Source organism: Pongo pygmaeus, chromosome 11, assembly GCF_028885625.2.
Source record: "Pongo pygmaeus isolate AG05252 chromosome 11, NHGRI_mPonPyg2-v2.0_pri, whole genome shotgun sequence".
Lineage (NCBI taxonomy): Eukaryota > Metazoa > Chordata > Mammalia > Primates > Hominidae > Pongo > Pongo pygmaeus.
The window spans coordinates 131,524,799-131,536,409 of NC_072384.2; the positions used below are offsets into that span (position 1 = coordinate 131,524,799).

The window sequence follows — 11,611 nt, forward strand, 5'->3', positions numbered from 1 at the left end:
GGGATTCATAGTTGCCAAGATATAAGGTCTGCAGCTGCTGCAGTCTCTTGTACCCCAAAGAGAAAACCAGACAGAAAATAGACAGATATGGGAGAAATGGCATCCCCAGAGGGAATGGAGCGGGGCCCTGAGGTCTCCACAGGGCAAGGAAAGGCCTTTAGTCAGGCAGAAAATTAGAAGTGGCCTCAGGGACAAGAAGACCAAGGCTGTAGGTGTGGTTGTACAGGGGTGTGGTCCGAGCCTGGTCAATTTGGGGTGAGGGGGTGAGTGCCATTGTGGAGTTCTGTATCAAGGTATGGAGCCCTGGAGCAGGACCAAACCAGGTGTTCAATCCAGGCATCCAGAACCAGGTTGCTAGAAAGAGGACTCAAATATGACCCAACTTCCACCCTCTCCCCACTTGCCCACCTCTGTCCACCTCCCTGCTCCCTCCTTTCTCACCCACTCTTCCCTCTCCCCACAAGTGAGGCCATGCTGCTGGTGTACTTGACTTGGACTGGCCTTAGACATGGAATGTGCCACATTCACTAGAGCACAGGGGCATGGCATGGACAGGACATTTATGCCTGGCATCTTCCTTAACCACTTCGGCAAAAAGCAGCTGGGTGAGCAAGTGCAGCCAGGTCCTGCCGTGAGACCCGCCCTCCTGTGCCTCTCCCACCTTCCATGACTTCCTGGCTAGCAGGTGCTGAGATCCCAAGATTTCGATGTACCAGGGAGGAGACATCAGCATGGACTCCCATCAGAGAATCCCATACTAGTGACCACTGCAGCTATTTATTTTTATTTATTTATTTTTTTTTGAGATGGAGTCTCACTCTGTCGCCCAGGCTGGAGTGCAGTGGCGCAATCTTGGCTCACTGCAACCTCTGCCTCCCCAGTTCAAGCGATTCTCCTGTCTCAGTCTCCTTCATAGCTGGGATTACAGGCATGCACCACCACACTCACCACGCCTGGCTAATTTTTTGTATTTTTAGTAGAGATGGGGTTTCACCATGTTGACCAGGCTGGTCTTGAACTCCTGACCTCAGGTGATCCACCCACCTCGGCCTCCCAAAGTGCTGGGATTGTAGGTGGGAGGCCCTGCACCTGTTCCTAAAACTTCTGTTATTAATTAAAGCTTCTGTTATTATTTTTCATAGCTTTTTATTAATATTAAAAGTATTCCATGCGCTCAATAAGATATTCGAACAGAACAAAAGAACAAGCGTAGGAAAGTCAGCCTCCTTGTACCCTACGGCCTCAACTGTCCTTTCCAAAGACAGCATGGCTTACAGCTTCTTGCATATTCCTCCCAGACATTTTCTAAGTAGATACATATATGCAAATACATGCATGCATACATATACATGTATGACTTCTTTAAAATTTGGAAATAATATACCTACAGCCCCTGTCCCTTGCTTTTTCACTCAGCAATGTTTCTTGGACATTGGTCTATATCAGCATATATGAATGACTTCTTTGCCTCCCATTGTGTAGGTATACCAAAACTCATTTAGCCAGTAGCTTATTCATAAACATTTAGGTTTCTAGTATTTTACCAGGAAACAATGAATTCCACAATAAGCATTCCTATGACTTATTTCTTTGCTGCGCAGCTATTGCTAACAGAATTCTCATTCTGCTATTGTTTCTCATCAATATTGGGGGCCCATGGGAGGAAAAAATTGGGTTTTTTTTTAAGATCTTATATGTAATACCATTCCCAAGCCCTCTCTGATACCTAATGAAAAAGAAAATCGATATATATAGATGGATGTTTATAGGTACATACATATATCATCCATTGAGCACTATGCACTAAACATTTAACATACATTACTTGATTTGGTGGCTTTCCAAAGATTCTATGGTTTCCAACGTGTTAACTTTTCTCACAGATTTATGTAACAAGAGATCTAGGAAAAAGTACTTCCTCTTATTCAAAGCCTTGGTGTCCTGTGGTCTGTGGGGATGGTGCCTCCTAGGGGTGTGTAGTAGTAACTGGTCCTACTCAGGATGCTCAGAATCTGCAAGGCGGGGTGGCCGCCTCCTCACTAAACATGCTGAAATGGCCACAGGCCTAGCTCAAAAAATTACTGGAATAGCTTGGAACTCACAAGGTAAATTTCAAAAATGATGAGAAAAGCAGGTCAAAGCCCAGTTCAAGTCTAAATGTAAAATGTTGCAACACCAAAGAGGAAGATGGAATTGGTTTGGAGAAGTTGCCTTCAAGACCAGAAACAGCAGAAAACCAAGAACAACAAAGATAAGAGTGAATACAAGTTTATGTTTAAAGAGAGCCAATAAGATTTTGAAAAGGGAACTGAGGACATCTGTCTTTGTCTGGGTCACACTAACCAATTAAGAAAAAGCAGCCACCAATGACAAAAGCTCAACACTCAGAGGCCCTTACTGTCAGCTGTTACCAGCCGACTCCATGGATGAATCCACCGTATTGCTGGTGGTTCGAAGTGGCCAAGAAAAAAATCGCTGATGCTCAAAGTCCAACCCAAACCCAGACGCGATGTGTGGCTGAATTGGGGGAAAAAACGAATAACAATGGGAGGAAAGCCATCTGACAGAAAGCACACAACCTGGAGTGCTGGGATGAGTCTCCATTGACAGTAGCAGGTATATTCATAGACACAATTTGGCCATCAGTATTCTCCAGTAGGATTATTCTAAAGGTCACATTTGAATTACCGACAGACTTCAAGTGGAAGCTTCTCAGAGGGCAGTCTTTGAAGCCAGAGAAGGCACTCTATGGGCTGGCAAGAAGAAATTAGGTTGAAAAAATACTACCAGCTAATGGCAGAATGAGCAGAGAATCTGAAAAATTAATCTGAATTCCCTCTGAAAGTCCCAGGAAACCATCTTTTTAGAGTCTTTTTCAAAAAAATCAGGAGCTTCACTGTAGTAAGATAAAAAGGCATCAATGCATTCCAAACTGCAGCAAGAGATGAAACAGTCATCCTTCTCAAAGAAGTTTGCTAATAAAAAACAGTCTACTTGTGGGTGGAGGGCGGAACAGGGCAGGGGGACAGCAACTAGCACCATTTGACCTGGGGTGTGGGGCCATTCCATTAGCAGCTCCTGTTCTGGCCAACCCAGGGGTCCACCCCAATCAAGCAATGGTACTGTAGTTGGCTGGGTGGGAGGCTGAGTCCCTTCAGGTCCCCTGAGAAGCAGATGCTAAGACAGTGTTAGACAACTCAGAGATTAAACAAGGGAAGTTCCCATGAAGGATAGTGGGGAAAGGGAGCAGGAGGAGGTGGGGTGAGTCTTCAGACCACCTGCAGGTCTGACTCTGTGGAAGGAGAGAGGGAAGGAACGACAAGGTGGGAAGGACTTCAGACAGCAGTGCAGACTTCAGCCCTTCTTGGCCAAGCCATGGGGCATCTTCTGAGCAAAGGTTGCCTGTTGGAGGAGCCCCACATCTGCAGAAATCGCCCCCGGCTAGTGCCTCTGCCGGGCTCAGGCACTGGCTAGGAGTAGCCCAAAGAGAGTGGCATCAGCATCAACATCACCATGGACCTGAAGCAGCAGAGCTGCACTGACTGTGGTCAGGGACCCTGGGAGTGGGTTCTCTGGAATTCCGGGGAGGCCTCAGCAGCATCCCTGCATAGCTGCCAAGGAGCCATCCCAGTGCTGCCATTGATGTTGGGATCTATGTCACAGGCAGCAGTGGAGATGTTCTCAGTTTCCACCCCAGCAGCACCATCTGTGGAGTGCTGCCTTTCTACCATCCGCAGCAGGGATGGGTGGGCACCTTCGCCTCCTAGGGGACCAGAATGGGGCAGTCCCAGCCTCCTCCAGAAGGAAATAGCATTGAGTGGGCAAAGGTCATGGGTCAAGCAAATAGCATCTGTGAATGGAATGAAAGGACCCAAAACCATTGTGAGTCAGCAGCAGCACGGTGGCTGAGAGGTGGGGCTGAATTGAACCATAGAGTAAATGAGACAATACAGGAGATGAAGCGCCACGTTTCATGGAAAAGCTATGGAGAGAGCCACTCCCAGAGGCCCTGCTGACACCTCTGAATGTCCCGCTGACATGTTTAAATGTCACCAAGATAGAGCCTCACAAACATCCATGAATAAACAAACCAAGTTCCTTGGAAACCTCTGAAAAAATAATTAACACCAGAAGAGGTTGGAGGGAGAAGATTTGGGTGCAAGAATTTCATATCCAACCAGGTGTTCTTGTGTAAAGAGTGCAGAAAGCAAGTCTCAGGTGGATGTGGCCTGTAGAAAAACAATCGCCTCAAAACTTTAGACCTCCAAGAGATCATTACTAAGAAGAGTGCAAGGATGAAAACATCAAGATCGAAAAGCTTGGAACTGTGCATTGAATTGAAAGCAGGAAACTATGGAAAGAGACATAAGTTATGATGAATATAGTTACAGATTTAAAATTAAAAGAAAAAGAAAAACAGAAGAGATTATCTGGCTGGACTAGTGGCTCACACCTGTAATCCCAGCACTTTGGGAGGCCAAGGTTGAAGGATCACTCGAGCCCAGGAGTTTGAGACCAGCCTGGGCAACATAGTGAAACCTCATCTCTCCAAAAAGAAATTTTTTTTTTTTTTTTAGATTAGTAGGGTGTGGTGGCTCGTGCCTGTAGTCCCCAACTATTTGGCAGGCTGTGTGGGAGAATCACTTGAGCCCAGGAGTTTGAGACCCGCCGGGGCATCATAGTGAAACCCCATCTCTACCAAAAATAACTTAATTAGTAGGGCATGGTGGCTCGTGCCTGTGGTCCCCAACTATTTGGGCGGCTGTGTGGGAGGATCGCTTGAGCCCAGGAGTTTCAGGCTGCAGTGAGCCATGATCGTGCCACTGCACTCCAGCCTGTGTAACAGAGTGAGACCCTCTCTCTAAGAAAAAAAAAAAAGAGAGATGATCTGTGTCCCTAGAAAGAGACAAGTTTTAATATTGTGGATAAATTAATAAAGCAGGAAGAATGTTCTTATGTTGTAGGGGGTGGGGACAATGGAGGGTAATAGTAAAGGCCTGGGGTGAAGCAAAAGGCTCTATTGCTAATATTTCGGTTCTGCTTTTTTTTACTTCAATAATTACAGAAATATGTGTCAGATTCTTGAAAACCTTAAAAGCAACCACTGTTAAAAATATGATGTCTACCTTCAAAATTACTACAGAAGATGAAAAGAAACAAAACCAACTACATAGCAAAGGGATGAATATAATAGGAAAAGAAACAGCATAGAAATTACAACAAGTGCAAAAAAAATCAAATTTTACTAATATTCTCAATTAAAAAATAAAATATAACTGTTTGCTCTTATGAAGGGTGCACTTAAGTGACACAGAAATGTTCCACATAAAAGTTCTGTGATGATAGAACAGACAAACATAAACAAAAGAAAGACAGGGAGGCAATATTCATAACTAGCCTTGTAGAATTGCAGAACAAAATTGCTCATCAGGATTAAGAAGCTTATTTTTATAGAATAAAATAAAAACTTAATTGTGAGGGCAAATATAGTAATCTTATACACCGAATGGTGGTATACAAAAGTACATCAGGTACAATTCTTAGAATTCAAGGAGCCATTGGCAAAAACAAATTGCAGTGTCAGACTTTCATATACTGTAGATTAGAACAAAACAAATAGGCAAAATATAAATTAGGACATAGAATTATATAAATAATATGATTAATACAGTTTAATTAATGGCCCTTGGGTTTGGTTTTAAACAAATAGGTAATCCATTTTTTTTCTCAAGCAGCCAAAAAACACTTGCCGAAAATGAATTATCTACCTTACAAGAACAAAACCATCCATTAAAAAAATTCAGAAATTATTTTGTCTATACTCTCTGACCACATACACAAAGACCTAGAAAATAGGCAGTGCCTCATGCCTGTAATCCCAGCACTTTGGGAGGCAAAGGAGGGAGGATCGTTTGAGCCCAGGAGTTTGAGATCAACCTCACAACATAGTGAAACTTCTGTCTCTACAAATTTTTTTTTTTAATTAGCTGAGTGTGGTGGCTTGTGCCTATAGTCCCAGCTACTCAGAGGCAGAGGATAAGGCAAGAGGATAGCTTGAGTCCAGGAGGTAGAGGCTGCAGTGACCTGTGATCATGCTATTACCCTCTAGCCTTGGCAACAAAGTAAGACCCTGTTTATATAAACTCTGTCTCAAAATAATAATAAAAATAACAATGACTATTTAAAAATAAAGTGAGAACTACAAAACTAAATACATGTGAAGAATAGCAAGAAATTTTTGGATTGGTTGTTTTAAAAAAAAAAAATTCATGGGATACAGCCAAAACTATTCTCAGAGATAAATACATTGCCCTAACTGCATTAATTTTCTTTAAGGAAATTAAATAAATGAATTAAGCACTTAACTTGAGCATTTAGGGAAAAAATGTCTTAGGGAAATTAGGAAAAAAGTATAAAGATAAAAGCGGAAATAAAGAAATTAGAAAAGAGAAAATATCAGAATCAACACATTTAATAGGTGGTTCCTTCAGAACAGAAACAATTAATGAAGCAATACCTGTATCTCTAACAACTATGATCAAGAAGAAAGGACTCAATGGTCATAACTAGAAATAAGAAAGAAGACATTAAGCTGAGTTAGAGAGGAGAGCAAAAATAGCAAGAAACTGTATTATTATTTGTGTGTTGATCTGTTTAAAAACCTTGATGTAGTTGTTGATTTGGGGGCAAAAAATAATTTACCACAATCTATACAAGGTTTGACACAAGAAGAAATAGAATTATTGACTAGACCAATAACCATAAAAGAAACTGAGAATATTATCAAAGAATTACTCTTAAAATAGGCTCTAGCTTATTTCAAATTTTCAAGCAACAGATAATCCCCGTGCCCTATAAAGTATTTCAGAACATAGTATTAATGAATTTCTATTAAATTAACTTATCCAAATATCAAAACTCAGCACAAAAGAGACAAACTTGCTCAAATACAATTATGAATATATATGCAAACATCCTAATTAAAACATTACTAGGTGGAATTCAGTACATTAAAATTGTAAATCATCATGACGAATCAGATTTACTATAGAAATGTAAGATAGTTTCAGTGTTAGGAAATCAATTAATGTTTTGTAACACATCATTAAAGCAAAAATAAAAAATCATGCAATGGTAGAAATAGTTTTTCGAGTTATTTAACTAATGGAACAGGAAAGTACTTCTTACAAACAGTAAATTGCTCACACCAATGGCAACTTGGTATTTAATGGTAAAATAATAGGGACATTCTTGTTGAAATCAGACATTTACTAACCCAGAAATCTCAGACTACGCACTAACACATTTAACAGAAGCAAGAATAAATGAGGCATTCTACAAAAATACAAAGGGAAGGCTTAGTTAAGAAATTATGTTAAGATTGTCAGTTAACAATTTGGGAGTAAAAACCAACTTAGAGTCTCATCTTACACAGTATCTCAAAAGAAATTCCAAATTCATTAAGGAATTGCATTTCAAAACAATCAAACCATAGAAAAACTAGACGAAAATTTAATAAACAACTTATAAAATCACTAAAGGGAAAAGCTCTTTGTCAACTTAGCATAACTGGAAATCACAGAAACAGAAAATAAACAGGACAGGTTTGACTACACAAAAAAAATTCTTTTTGCTAAAAAGTCTTAACATCAAATAATATACTCGAAGAAACAAAACACAACCAATGTTAGACAAATGATGTTCTTTCTCTGTGAAGAGAGTACTAAAATGAATAATATCAAGAACAACAATAGATGAACAAGCCAATGACATAGGCAGTTCCCAGAAGAGGATTTACAAAGAGATAACATTTTTGCTTATCAAATTTAACAAAGAATTTGGCAAGAGTTCTGTGAAACCAGTCACCAATATGCTGGTAAGTGTACAAAGTAGCACACAACTTTTGGGATTTGATCATTTCTATTACAAGCCATGAAAATCGTATGTCTTTAATCCAGTGATTCTGAGAATTCACCTTAAGTAAATTATATGAAAGAAGAAAAATTGTGTACAAAACTATGTCCACCTTGGCATCTTTTTCTTCTTATTTTCCTTGCCTCATTGTATTACCACATTACTTTTTTTCTAATAGTAAAAAATACATACACACATTTAAATGCCAACAAGAGGTTAATTTCACTATGGTAAATTTACTCAATGGAAAATTTTTCTGTCTGACTGTTATGTTTATGCTGACTATGTTAAGTAAAAACCCCACAAACTATAGAATTAGACATTCAGAATGATTTCAACTCTGATTAAAATTACAAAAACCCACGCATAGAGGGGAAAAAAAAAACCTAAAAAAAGATTTCTACATCCCAACCAGTGGTTGCATTCTAGCAGTTGGATAGTGGGTGATTTTAAAAATCTTTTATCTTTATCTCTCTCTTTTCTCTTGGTGTGTTTTTCTAATTAATTAACGATAATATGAAAACCTGAGATTTAAAATATATATATATATTTATTTATATATATATATATAAAATGCTTGGTGGGGAAAAAGGAGACCAGTAAGGATAGCTTTCAATTTTTTCCTTCTATATCAGAGAAAAAACTTGTGGTCTGGGTTTGTGTTTGAAGCATGGCAGGGCGCAAGGTTTACACAAAATGAAAAGTTATGCATTGAATTCACCAAAGCTCAGCTGATGAGGCATGACCTTTCAGGGTCAGAGATGAGCATTTCAAGATGGGTCTGGGAACGAAGCATGAAGTGAGAGAGAGATGTGGAAGTGTCAAGTGAGACAGCAATCCCACCCAAATGATGGGAGAACAGCAACAAGAACCTGATTCATGATTTTTTTTTAAAAAAAATTGAAAAATAAACAAGTTTCCTCTGTTCACAGGTCAGCCATCACATCATAAAAATGTGTATTACATAAGCAGTAAAAGACGACATAAAAGAGACAAAATGCCAGCTTCATAGTGAAGAGTAGGTGAAGGTAAGAAAAGAGATTTAAAATATAATTCCCCCAAAGCTTGGCAAGCTATCAATAGAGTCAAGAAGTTAAAAACTTAAATATTTTCCAAATTGAATATTTAGGTTAAATTACCTTGTCTATCTTGATGGGACAAAAGGAAGAGAAGATTCACAGTAGAAACTGAAAATGAAAAAACTGTAATATCACAATATAGAAAACAGAGGGGCAACCTCACAGAGGTTTATGCAAATATTATAAACAATTGTTAATACTCCCTATATTGATCTATTAAAACCAACCATCCATTTAAAAAAAAAACAAAATTCAATCATCTTTTGTCAAGGAAAAACACCAAGAAAATGAAAAGACACAGAGTAAAATGATAGCTTACTCTTTGGTTTATCAGGCACATTCTGTGCTAGAAAGGAAGGAAATAGGACAAAGTAATTTTTTTTTTAGTAAAAAGAATTGAGAAACTAACATGGAGACTCCACAAGAGTGAAAGTTACAATAAATAATGAAAGCATAAAACACTCAATTTCTGTTCCAATTAGCACAGCAAACAAGTACATAATGGGACCATGCAGGAAATGCAAAAGAAATTTTAAAAAATGGAAATATAATGTAGCTGGAGCCCTTAGTGCCCCTCCTGTAGAATATCCATGATCAAATAGACAGAAATTAGAGCTCTGAACAACCCAATTAATAAGGTAGACTAGCAGATCAGGGAGAAGTACATCGTAAATCAAGGGTCTATGCTCTCTTTAGAAGAATAGAAGTGTCTTTCACAAAATTTATCCCATTCCCGAGCACAGGCAAGTCCTCGACGGCAATGGCGATTTTATACTCCTCATTCTCAGACCACAAAGCAAATAGCTGTTTGTTGGTCCTGACCACTTAGCGGCAGCGCCATGATATGAAAAACATAGGCGTTTCTATGCATTCTCTTACATAGGCTCTTAACATGTGAGTCGGAGACAAATTCAGACGTACATTGCTGAAATATTGGAAAGAAACAATATTTATACACAAAACACAAACGCAGTCACCACTTAAATGACATTGGGAATTCCTAAGTGTTCTTTTAAACAGGAAAGGGAGAAACGAGGTGAGCCAAGGCTACACTCAGAGACCCTGGAAGTGGAGTGGGAGTGACCATGGCCAACGCACAGCCCTGATCACCCTGGGACCCGAGGCTGTCTGTCTGCAGGGGCTGAACTCAGAGGGGCTAGGGAACCACAGCATGGGAGAAGATGCAGAAAGGCCTAGAGATACTCCTAATCCCTAGAAAGAAAGACACAAGGGCATCCATCCTCCAGTGCTCGTGACGTGTTCCACCATAAGACTTCACAGGGTCAGAAAAGGAATGAGTTCCAGGTGCTGCAGAAAGCAAACCTATCTTGCAGCCAGAGTGTCTGAGAGTAGACAAAGCAAAGCAGCCTCGTCATGTGGAGGGCTCTCTGTCACCAGAGGTATGCAAGCAAAGGCAGGGCTATGTGCTTATCCAGAGTGCTGTAGAGGGAATTCATGCACACAGCCGTGTCTTACTGAAGGGTGTTTTTGTTTGTTGATTTTTAACCCTGAAGTAGAATCTTCTTTCAATATAAGGCTGTTTTCCAATGTTTGGTGAAAAGGAGAGAAAGTATATGATGTGTGGAAAGGGACTGGGATGGAGCGCAGAGGCCTTGCTTCTCCTCCCAGCTCCCTCTGCTTGGGGGGTTCTGTCTCATTTCTTCCATCCTCTAGGCTCTGCTCAGCCCCGAGCCCGGAGCCCTGGCCTCAATGTGCTGGTTTGTTTGTTTGTTTGTTTGTTTGTTTGTTTGAGTTAGCATCTTGCTTTGTCACCCAGGCTGGAGTGCAGTGGCACAATCAAGGTTCACTGCAACCTCAACTTCCCAGGCTCAAGCAATCCTCCCACCTCAGCCCTCCGAGTAGCTGGGACTACAGGCGTGCATCACCACGCCCAACTAATTTTTTATTTTTTGATTTTAAAATTTATAGTTATTTATTTATTTTTGAGATGGAGTTTCGCTCTTGTTGCCCAGGCTGGGGTGCAATGGTGTGATCTCAGCTCACTGCAACCTCTGCTTCCCAGGTTCAACCGATTCTCCTGCCTCAGGCTCCTGAGTAGATGGGATTACAGGCATGTGCCACCATGCCCGGCTAATTTTGTATTTTTAGTAGAGACAGCATTTCTCTATGTTGGTCTCGAACTCCCGACCTCAGGTGATCCACCTGCCTCCGAAAGTGCTGGGATTACAGGTGTGAGCCACCACGCCTGGCCTGATTTTTTATTTTTTATAGAGACAAGGTCTCACTGTGTTGCCCAGGCTGGTCTCAAACTTCCGGGATCGAGCAATCCTCTTGCCTCTGCCTCCCAAACTGCTGGGATTACAGGCCTGAGCCCGAGCACCCGGCCTGTGCTGGCTCTTAATTGCTGACCCTACACATTCTGCAGCTGGGATTCCCGCAACTGCCAGTGGTCCATGGTACCCTCATCTGCTCACACCTTCAAGGATCCAGCGTCCCACTTGCAGCAGCCCTGTGGCTTTGCCTGCACAGCTGAGACCTCGAAACCCAGCTATGTGGCTCCACACCAGACCTACCTTTCTTCCCTCTGTGGCCTGGACTTTCCAGAGAACACAAGCAACAAGAAGATCACAACCCTAAGGAGGTTTGTGGCTGAGAAG

General features: G+C 40.9%; 1 protein-coding gene across 6 annotated transcripts in view; it reads right to left on the bottom strand.

Moving 5' to 3' along the window:
- Positions 1-11,611, bottom strand: part of GPR55 (G protein-coupled receptor 55) — a 57,488-nt gene that overhangs the window by 7,857 nt on the left and 38,020 nt on the right. The window lies entirely within an intron of this gene.